Consider the following 10,722-nt stretch of genomic DNA (forward strand, 5'->3'; position numbering starts at 1 on the left):
CTTGTCACAGATGGAATCCAAATGAAATAGCCAAAAGAACTCTTATTCCTTTCTGCATAAATAGAAGCTGGGTTGGATTTCTTCATCAATTTATTCATTCATGCATTCATTCATTTATTCATCCATAATGCTTTAACCATTTCCCAGGCACCTATCCCTCACCCAGCCTGGGCACACAAACATGATTCCTGAAACAACATTCAGGGCAATGAATGATGACTTGTGTGGGCAAGTCTTCATTTGAGACAGGAGAGGAAAATGCAAAATGGGGTGGAGGGGGGAGTCACTAACCCAGGTCACAGGGGAGGAGACTTTTAGCCAGTCTGCAGGATGAATAGGGCTGCATCGGTGGAGCTGGACAGTTTGGGCAGTGGAAATCACACCAGCAAGGGTAGGGAGGTGAGAAAAGGCAGACCTGGCCTGGGGCAAAAGGGAGCCATCCCCAGGACATTATGTTAAGTGAAATAAGCCACTTGTGAAAAGACAAATACCATAGGATTCCAATTCTATGAAGCCCTGAGTAGTCAAATTCACAGAGACAGAAAGTAGAATGGTGACTGCCAGGAGCTGGGGGGAGGTGGAAGAGGAAGTTGTTTTTTAATGGGTGTAGAGTTTCAGTTTTGCAAGATGAAAAGAGTTCTGGAGATTGGTTGCACAACAATGTAAATGTATTTAACATCACTAAGCTGCACATTTCAAAGTGGTTAGGAAGGTAAAGTTTATGTTATGTGTATTTGAATACATTTTTTTTTTAAAGTAACCATACACACACATCAAAAAAAGTAAGCCTGGCCGGGCGCGGTGGCTCAAGCCTGTAATCCCAGCACTTTGGGAGGCCGAGACGGACGGATCACGAGGTCAGGAGATCGAGACCATCCTGGCTAACACGGTGAAACCCCGTCTCTACTAAAAATACAGTAACTAGCCGGGCGAGGTGGCGGGCGCCTGTAGTCCCAGCTACTCGGGAGGCTGAGGCAGGAGAATGGCGTAAACCCGGGAGGCGGAGCTTGCAGTGAGCTGAGATCCGGCCACTGCACTCCAGCCCCGGCGACAGAGTGAGACTCTGCCTCAAAAAAAAAAAAAAAAAAAAAAGTAAGCCTTCGCCAGAGAGAATGGGGGAGAGGAGGCAAGAATTAGGAGTGGGTGTGGACATTAGGTGGTGGAGGATCCTAAAAACTTGCTAAGGCCAACAGAGCCACCTCGGATTCTTTGTAGAAAGTCAGAGGGAGGTTAGCTGGGCATGGTGGTACGTGCCTGTAATCCCAGCTACTCAGGAAGCCTGAGGCAGAAGAATCGCTTGAACCCGGGAGGCGGAGGTTGCAGTGAGCCGAGATCCCGCCACTGCACTCCAGCCTGGGCAACAAGAGCGAAACTTGGTCTGAAAGAAAGAGAGGGAGAGAGAGAAAGCAAGCAAGCAAGCAAGCAAGCAAGGACGGAGGGAGGGAAGAAAAGAAAAGAAAAAAAGAAAGGAGGGAGGGGGGGAGGAGGAGAAGGTAGGAAGGAAGGAAGAAAGGAAGGAAGGAAAAGAATGAGGAGGAGGGAAGGAAGGAAAGAAGGAAGGAACGAAGGAAGGAAAGGAAGGAAGGAAGGAAGGAAGGAAGGAAGGAAGGAAGGAAGGAAGGAAGGAAGGAAGGAAGGAAGGAGAAAGAAAGAAAGTTGGAGGAAGGGAAAGAAAGGAGAATGAGGGGTATGAGGGAAGTACTGAAGGGACTTGGGATAAGGAAGGAAGGGAGGGAGGGAGGAAGGAAAGAAGGAAGGATGGAAGGAAGTAAGGAAAGAAAGAGAGAGAGAAAGGAAGGAAGAAAGGAAGGAAGGAAGGAAAGTTGGAGGGAGGGAAAGAAGGGAGAATGAGGGGTATGAGGGAAGGGAGCTGGGATAAACCAACCAGGAAAATTTGATTCTGAGAATGGGCCCTGCTTGCAGGGGATGGGGCTGGGATGCGTGCGCAAAGTTTGGCCCTAGGGCAGAAGCAACTGGACTCCTATCTTGTAACATCTCTGTGGGTCACTTCAAATATGCAAGGAAGGGAGCTGCTTTTACTTAGTCACTAAGCTCCAAGACCTCAGACCTGGCAGAGGCAAACCACCACCTCCAGACCCACGATGGTTGGCCATGCCCAGCCGCTGAGGCAAAGGTTTCCAGGTAGCCTCTGCCACCTACCCTTTCCCCCAAAATGGCCATACTGTGGTCTTTCCTGACATGAATTATAGAATTTCAGACTATCAGAGCTGAGAGATGATTTACCTGCCCCACTATCCCAATCATAAAGATGGGCACACTGACACCCAAACAGAAGGGATCTGCTGAATTTCACTTACAAGTCAGGTGGCTAGAACTCTTTGCCTCAGCTTCTCCCTGGGGGATCTGAAGAAACTGAAATTTAATCATTGCAGAGGAAGCCTGCTATATACATTGGGACCCGTAACTGGGCTGGCCAATACCACTTTTTTTTTTTTGAGACAGAGTTTCGCTCTTGTTGCTCAGGCTGGAGTACAATGGCGCAATCTTGGCTCACTGCAACCTCTGCCTCCCAGGTTCAAGTGATTTTCCTGCCTCAGCCTCCCAAGTAGCTGAGATTACGGGCATGCACCACCACACCTGGCTAACTTTTTGTATTTAGTAGAGACAGGCTTTCACCATGTTGGTCAGGCTGGTCTTGAACTCCTGACCTCAGGTGATCCATCTGCCTCGGCCTCTCAAAGTGCTGGGATTGCAGACGTGAGCCACCACACCTGGCCAATACCACTTTTAGACTTGGTATCTTTTACTTTATGAAAGTGACGCATTTCAGTCAATGTAACTTCAAGTGAGATTTTTTTTTAATGAAATCTATGCTGTCTATAAATGTTCTCTTTAGACTCAGAACTATACTACAGTTTTAGGGTACAGAATTCCCTAGTTCCCTAATATAATACATTTAAATCTTTGAGCCAGTCCCAGGACATGTTTAGTAGGGATAAGTGTAGATGGAATTCTGAGGTTCAGATCTCAACACTTACTCACTAGCCATGTGATCTTGGATGAGTTTCCTGACATTCTCTCAGCCTTGGATTCTTCATTTGTAAAAGGGGGAATAATTATATCAACTCACAGAGCCATGTAGAGTGCCTGGTATCCAGTGGCTGCTCAACAAAGACTGCCATTAATAACGAGGCTGATGATGATGATATTGGGTAATGATAATGGTGATGGAGGTAATGATGGTGATGCTGGTGATGCTAGTGATGCTGCTGCTGCTGGCAGTGATGGTAGTGACTGTGATGGTGGTTATAGTGATGGTGGTGGTGACAGTAGTGGTGGTGGTGATGGTGATGGTGGTGATAATGGTGATGACAGTGATGGTAGTGGTGATGATGATGATTGTGGTGGTGGTGGTAGTGATGATGGTGATGGTGATGGTCATTGTGGTGGTGATAGAGGTGGTGGTGATGATGGTGATGGTGGCTGTGGTGGAGATAGAGGTGGTGGTGATGATGGTGACTGTGGTGGTGGCTGTGGTGGTGATAGAGGTGGTGGTGATGATGGTGACTGTGGTGGTGGCTGTGGTGGTGATAGAGGTGGTGGTGATGATGGTGACTGTGGTGGTGGCTGTGGTGGTGATAGAGGTGGTGGTGATGATGGTGATTGTGGTGGTGGCTGTGGTGGTGATAGAGGTGGTGGTGATGATGGTGATTGTGGTGGTGGCTGTGGTGGTGATAGAGGTGGTGGTGATGATGGTGATTGTGGTGGTGGTGGTGATAGAGGTGGTGGTGATGGTGATGGTGGTGGTGACAGTAGTGGTGATGGTGATGGTGGTGGTGGTGATGGTAGAGATAGTTCTTACTGAGGGGAGTCCTGAATCTCACCTCTCCCATTGGGTAACACCAAGACCTACAGTCAGGGAGAATGGATTCCAGCTTGACAACTCTTTGGTGTAAGAGGCTCTGGGCTGCCTGCAAAGTGAAGCTGTGCCTCACATTGTAAGTCTTGATTAATAAGGTAAACTAGGCCGGGTGCGGTGGCTCATGCCTGTAATCCTAACACTTTGAGAGACCAAGATGGGCAGATCACTTGAGGTCAGGAGTTCGAGATCAGCCTGCCCAATATGGTGAAACCCTGTCTCTACTAAACATACAAAAATTAGCCGAGCATGGTGGTACATACCTGTAGTCCCAGCTACTTGGGAGGCTAACACAGGAGAATGGCATGAACCCGGGAGGCAGAGCTTGCAGCGAGCCAAGATCCTGCCACTGCACTCCAGCCTGGGTGACAGAGTGAGACTCCATCTCAAAAAAAAAAAAAGAAGGTAAACTAAGGGTCTGCTCCCTGAGAATAGACACTGTCTCCCTTCCCTTGAGATCTCCCCACACCCCAAGCCAAAAACTCTTGAGAAAGAATAGGCGTCCGGGCACGGTGGCTCAAGCCTGTAATCCCAGCACTTTGGGAGGCCGAGACGGGCGGATCACGAGGTCAGGAGATCAAGACCATCCTGGCTAACACGGTGAAACTCCGTCTCTACTAAAAAATACAAAAAACTAGCCAGGCGAGGTGGCGGGTGCCTGTAGTCCCAGCTACTTGGGAGGCTGAGGCAGGAGAATGGCGTGAACCCGGGAGGCGGAGCTTGCAGTGAGCTGAGATCCGGCCACTGCACTCCAGCCTGGGCGACAGAGCGAGACTCCGTCTCAAAAAAAAAAAAAAAAAAGAGAGAAAGAATAGGCATATGAACAGGCTATCCCAGAATGGGAAGTTCTGGATACCACATACCCATGTGCTCCCCACACCAGAATCTTCATCCTTGACCCTGCACTAATTTTTTCCATGGAACTTAACATCTTCTAGCATACATTATAATTTTCTATATTTAGTGTTTATTTTTATCTGTCTCTACCCACCTCCCCCTAGAAGATAAGCTTCAGAGGGCTGGAGTTATTGTTTGGTTCACTGCTGGATTCCAAATACCTAAAATAGTGTCTGGCACACAGTAGGTATTCAAGAAATATTTGTTGAAGGAACAAATGCTAAAAGGAAGGGATTGATGGAACAAAACTTGCCTGGGTCAGGCCCAGCTTCCTGCCTTGTTACCCGGTTTCTCCTCAAACAAACAGAGGTGGCTGGGGAGTGGCCCTGAGCACCCAGCCTGTAGGCTTTCAGACTGGGTCAGGCTGGGCTGTGGGTGAGAGGCTGCAGTGCTCAGCCTGGCAGTTGGTCTCTCAGTGGCCATGGCATTCAGGGGACCTGAACCCTGGGTCTCTGCATCCCTGCTGAGCCAGAGGCTGAAGGCGGAGGAGAAGACGCTAGATCTGGAGTTCGAAGTTTTGAGCGTGGGGTTTAATGAGGGGGGTAGATACGCCCTGAGACTGTCAGCAGAGAACACCCTGCAGGTGGGCTCTGGGGCTGGGGTGCAGTTGCGAGTGAATGATGGGGACCCCTTCCCTGCCTGCTCTGCTGTCACTGATGTCATTGAGCAGCAGGAGCCTGGCCAGGGCCTCACCCTCACCAGGAGCAAGTTTATCTTTACTCTGCCCAAAGGTATGAAGTAGGGATGGGGTTTGGGGGAGAGAAAGACCCTGGAACTCCTGCCTGAGCCCCTCTCTGGGACCCCAGAGAGCCTCAGGAGAACTGGGAGGGACAGGGTCGGAGCTCCAGACTGCATCCCAAAGCTCTGCCGGTGTGACCTTGGGCAAATTCTGGGCCTCTGTGACCCGTGCCTCCTTCAGTGTGGCGTGGGGACACTGGTGCCCATCACACAAGGTCAGGTGAGAAGGAAATAGAAGGGCAGATGAGAGATGGCTTTGTAAATGTAAAAGTGCTGAGCACACAGCGGGTTTGGGATCCAGTCCTGGGCAGTGGACATTACACCGAGTAATGTTACACTCAGCCCCGTGTGCCTGACCCTGAGCCCCACTTGATTGTGGGTATGTGGGGGTAGACAGAAATGAGGGGACCTGGGACCTGCCTTCTGTAACTTCCAGAGCAGGTGGAGAGGAAGGAACTCCAAGCAGAGGAAAGTAAAGTGAACTGGAATGAGAAGGAGATCCATGCCTAGACTGTGAGGCCACCCCAGCAGGCTGCCTGGAGGAGGGGGGATGTGAGGGAATGGGGAAACAAAGTCCCAGACTTTAAATGGCCATAAATCGGGGGCAGGCTGAACTCTTCCCCAGTCTAGGAGTCCAGGGTGGTGGCAGGACCTAGGATCATCCCACAGGCTAAGCCCTCCCTTCCTCACCCCTGCCCGGTGGGCTTGGATTGGGCATCAGCAAAGGGAGGCAGCCATGGGTGGGGCCTAGGAGGGAGTCACCTACCAGGGAAATCTTAGCCAAGACTACTTGGCTTTGACTCAAAGGCTGGGCAGCCCAGGTTTCCCCAGGGCCCTGCCTGTCCCCCTGGTCTCCTGGCACATGCAGAGAAACCTGAGACCATCTCAGAGCCCCATGTTCCCTCATCCAGGTTTCTGCAAGAATGATGGGCAGCATGATGCTCAGCTGCGCGTGGAGGCACTGAGGCTGGACGAACCCTGGGGACGGGCAGCCCAGCGGGTGGGTGAGGCCATCTTCCCCATCTACCCGAGGCCGGAACAACCTCGCATGAACCCGAAGGCTCAGGATCACGAGGACCTGTACCGCTACTGTGGCAACCTGGCTCTGCTCCGGGCCAGCACAGACCCCACAGCCCGACACTGTGGGAGCCTGGCCTACAGTGTGGCCTTCCACGTCCACCGGGACCCTCAGCCTCCAATCTCAGACAGCCCTCCCGGGGCTGGCCAGCCAGAACTGATGTCACCATGCCCAGAGCCCTACCTCCCCAAGCTAAAGGTGGGTGCTTCCCGGGTCCCAGTTCAGGTTCTGGGCTCACGGGGCACAAGACCCAGCCTTCCTGGTAAGCCAGGCTACCCCCTGTCCTGAGCTGAGCAGAGCATCAGAGCTCCCAAAGCTGCCACGTTCATTCTGGGGAATGTGCAGTCTGAGGATGGACACAGGAGTCCCAATTTGAAGGGGCAGACGGAAAATGGGACAGGACACGGGATTCCCAGTTTGAAGGGGCAGACAGAAAATGGGGCAAAGGCCACACAGAGCAGGGAGCCAGCTGAGTGGGGTTTCTTTTGCTCTGTGGGTTAGTGTCCCCTGAGACCCTTCAGTTCCCAACCTCATTCTCACCAGATTTTGTGGGAGGCCCCAAGTAACCAGGGGACAGAAGCCTCCTCTGTATGCCCACCCTCAAGCCCATCCAGCATCCACCCTGACCAGGAGGGGCTCAACCCCAACCCAGGACCCAGGTGAGAGAGTCTGGTCCTTATCCAAAATATAAGAGGCTTCTTCCCTGTGGCCATGTTCTGTGGCCAGAGAGCATGTCTAGTAGGCCTCATGGCCAGCACAGATAGAAGCTGGTAGAGCAAGTAGTAGCCCATTTGACAGGTGGAGAAAAAGCCCAAGGTATGCCTGACTCCATTTAATGTCAACAACATTTCCTGGAGACCTTAGTGTATAATAGTGCACAGAATCCAAAGTGATCAGCACCTAAGCTCAGGGTGTTGCCTGGCTTGAAGACAGTTGGGCATAGTGAGGGTATCGTCTATGGTCCTGTAGGGCATGGCTGGCAGGAGAGTTCTAGTGAGGGAGTGTGCACGTCAGATTTTGGTGCCTAGGAATGGCTTCTTGGAAGAGGGGTCATTTGAGGTGAATCTTCCCATCCATTCCTTCATTTACCCTTTCATCCATTCATCCATCCATCAAACATTTGTTACATGCCAACTGTCTGACTACATGCTAGATGGGTAAGACTTAGGGATAGCAATCCCGGGCTTTGGGGAGGGTATTCCAGGAGGAGGGACCACAATACACTGGCTAAGGAGAAGGGAGAGGTTTGGCTGGCAGTAGAGGATGAGCTGAGGTTGGAGCCAGAATTTGACAACCAAAGGTGCTTGGCCCGCCTGCGGTGCCTCTCTCCCTGCAGTGCATCGGTCTGGTGCTGAAGTGGAGCCCAGGTGGTGGACTGTCAGGCTGGGAGAAGGCCTGGGGATGGGAGAAAGGGGAGGGAGTTGAGGACATCAGGAAGAGAGAGGTGATGTTCATTTCAGGAGGCAGTGGGGAACACCAGAGGGGTTTGTGCAGGGTTTGTGCAGGAGAAAGACCAGATCTGAGCTGCGGTTTAGGCCAAGCAATAGGGCAGCATGTACCAAGATAACTACAAGGATGACCAGGGACCCAGGGACCCAGAGACCCAGGGACCAGCTTCTCTTGCCCAGTCACTCAGCCTGTTGACATGCCCCACTGTGGCCTCTGTCCATTAATTCATTCATCAGTCAATCAACACATACTTTTGACCACTTCCTGCACACTCAGCTCTGTGCTGGGTGCTGAGCTTGTAACATGAGATGCATGTCACCTCCATTCTTAGGTGACATTCTGTTCCCTTAGACTGCAAGCTCCCTGACTTCAGGCCCTGGTGTCCTACAGCTTGTCACAGGACTAGGTATGCAAAAGCTGTGAACTCAGGAGAAGCTGTCCCCTGCTCTCTAGGTCCCAGAATGCCCTGGCCACACGATGCTCTTCAAGCTGCAGTTCTGAATGTGTGCGAGGGAGGGGAAAGGGGATTGGCGAGATGGCTGAGTCGAACTCAGCAGCTCTAATTTCTGTTATTTAAAGCCATCATCTCCCCGCCATGCTCCCTCTTAAAGTGTCAGATGTCTGCTTCTGCCAAGACAAGAAAATGGCTTTCAAGGGAGAGGAAAATAGCTTCCCTGGGGGAGAGTCGGGGGAGAGTCAGCAATCATAACCCTGACGACAGGGCTAGGAAGCACAAGGGAGCAGACAATGAAGACGGGTCCTTCAGAGAATACAGGGGCTGTTTTAGCTCCAGATAACTTGCTCTAGCAGTTCAGGCTAAGGAAGGCAGGCACCTTTCTGGTGCTGCTACTTGGAGGCTCAAAGGTATGGCCAGAAGGACAGCAGCAAGAGTGGGCTGTCAGCGAGCAATATTCAGATCAAAGCTAGGGATGGATTTCTGGCTCCAGATGCAAATGTCTAGGCTCAAGATCACTTCTTCCAGGAAGCCTTCCCAGCATTGATTTTATCCCTCCTGGGTTATCCTCAGTCCTGACTATGATCAGGCATTTCAGCAATTGAATCTATTCAATTCAGAACTTGATTGCAGGCTCACAAGTTGTTCTCCAGTTTGTGTCGTGTGTGGCACTGTTTTGTTTTGTTTTTTTTCCCCGCCAGAAATGATGATGGTCACGGTGGGGCAGTGGAGCAGGGGCTGGAGAGCAGGGTGAGCAGGAATGCAATGATCGAGATGATCTAGAATGAGAAGGAAGTAGAAGACAAGGCTCAGTGTGAGACCAGGGTCAGGGCTCTGTGCAAACTTCCACTACTGGCTTTGAATCAGAATCATTTTGCTTCTGAGCCACGGCCCATGGGTTGCACAGCCTTAAATGGCCCTGCCAATGCTGGTCACAGCATTCTCTAGTCCTGGAGACTCAGGAACTAAAACCATCAATTCCCCTGAGCAATAAAATTATGGACAGTGAACACCTTCCCTTCTCCAGTCCCCAAGCTTCCTCCTCTGTGTGGATGGGGAGGTGATAGTGGGAGGGACTATCCTCCACGAATACTTCCAGCATGCACAATCACAGGCTCCAAGATAGAGGCCACTCCCTGAGCCCTTGACCCAAGAATGGGGGTGCTGGGAGCATGCAGGCAGGTGCTGCAGAGGGAATTTACCCACCTGGAGGGCTATTTCCAGGTTCCTGCTAGCCAGAGCAGCAGCCCTTCCCAGAGGCGCAGGGTGCTTCCTTTTCCGGGTAGACCTCCACTAGACTCATCCCACCCACCCCCAGCGCTGCCTCCTGTCACCTCTTGGCAGGTTTGAGACCACAGAGCTATGCCACTCCAGCTCCCAGAGCCTCTCCTTCCCCTAGGTAAGGGGCAGTTTATCAGACCAGAATGAGGGTGGCCTGTTCGGTGCTGGGCAGAGCACCCTGGGGTGAGGAAAGCAGGAAGGCGCAGCCCAAAGCTGGCAAACAGGCCATCAGATGTGACTCGGCTGGACATTTTTAGGGGAAAATGATGCCTCTTGGAGGGACTGGGAAGGGCAGGGGAGACCACAACAGCTGTGGGCCTGGAGCTGGGCTCTCAGGGGTCATAAACCTTCCTGGTACCTCACTGCTCTCTCCAAGAGATCCCTGAAAGTCTACTGACAATCTCCCACTGGCAGAGCTGTTCAAGAGGGAAACTTTGGAAATTCCCAGGGATGAAATTTCTGGAAACGCAAATTTTAAGATTCCTTGCTTGTAGCTCTGGGAGCCACCCTGGGGGCTCCCTCGCTAGGAGGCCGGGAACTCCCTCCCACACAGCTCTGAGCTCTGGAAGGAGAAGGAGGGGTGCGGTGGGCTTCCTCCCCCAGCATTTACCTCTTCCCAACAATTGCAGTTTTGTTTCATAGAAATGATTTCGTTTCCCAGGAGCCTTTTAAATGACGCTTTCAAGGTTTTTATTTTACTTTTTTTTTTTAATTCCTTCCGTTTAAAATACCTTTTCTTCCCCCTGGAGGGGAAAAAAGGAGAAAAGCTAATAAAGCAATCACCAAATGCCGAGCACCTGGCTCTAAGCCTGTGGATTCTGATTGTGAATTTGGCACCCACTGGCTAGGGGGCTTTCATTAAGGAGAAGTGGAGGAGAAAGGAGAGCGGCCACGGAGCTGTTGTGAACGGCTTGCCTAGCATCCCTTCGGTCACCCCTACCCCCC

This window comes from Rhinopithecus bieti, unplaced genomic scaffold, assembly GCF_001698545.2.
Source record: "Rhinopithecus bieti isolate Rb0 unplaced genomic scaffold, ASM169854v2 scaffold_9693, whole genome shotgun sequence".
NCBI lineage: Eukaryota > Metazoa > Chordata > Mammalia > Primates > Cercopithecidae > Rhinopithecus > Rhinopithecus bieti.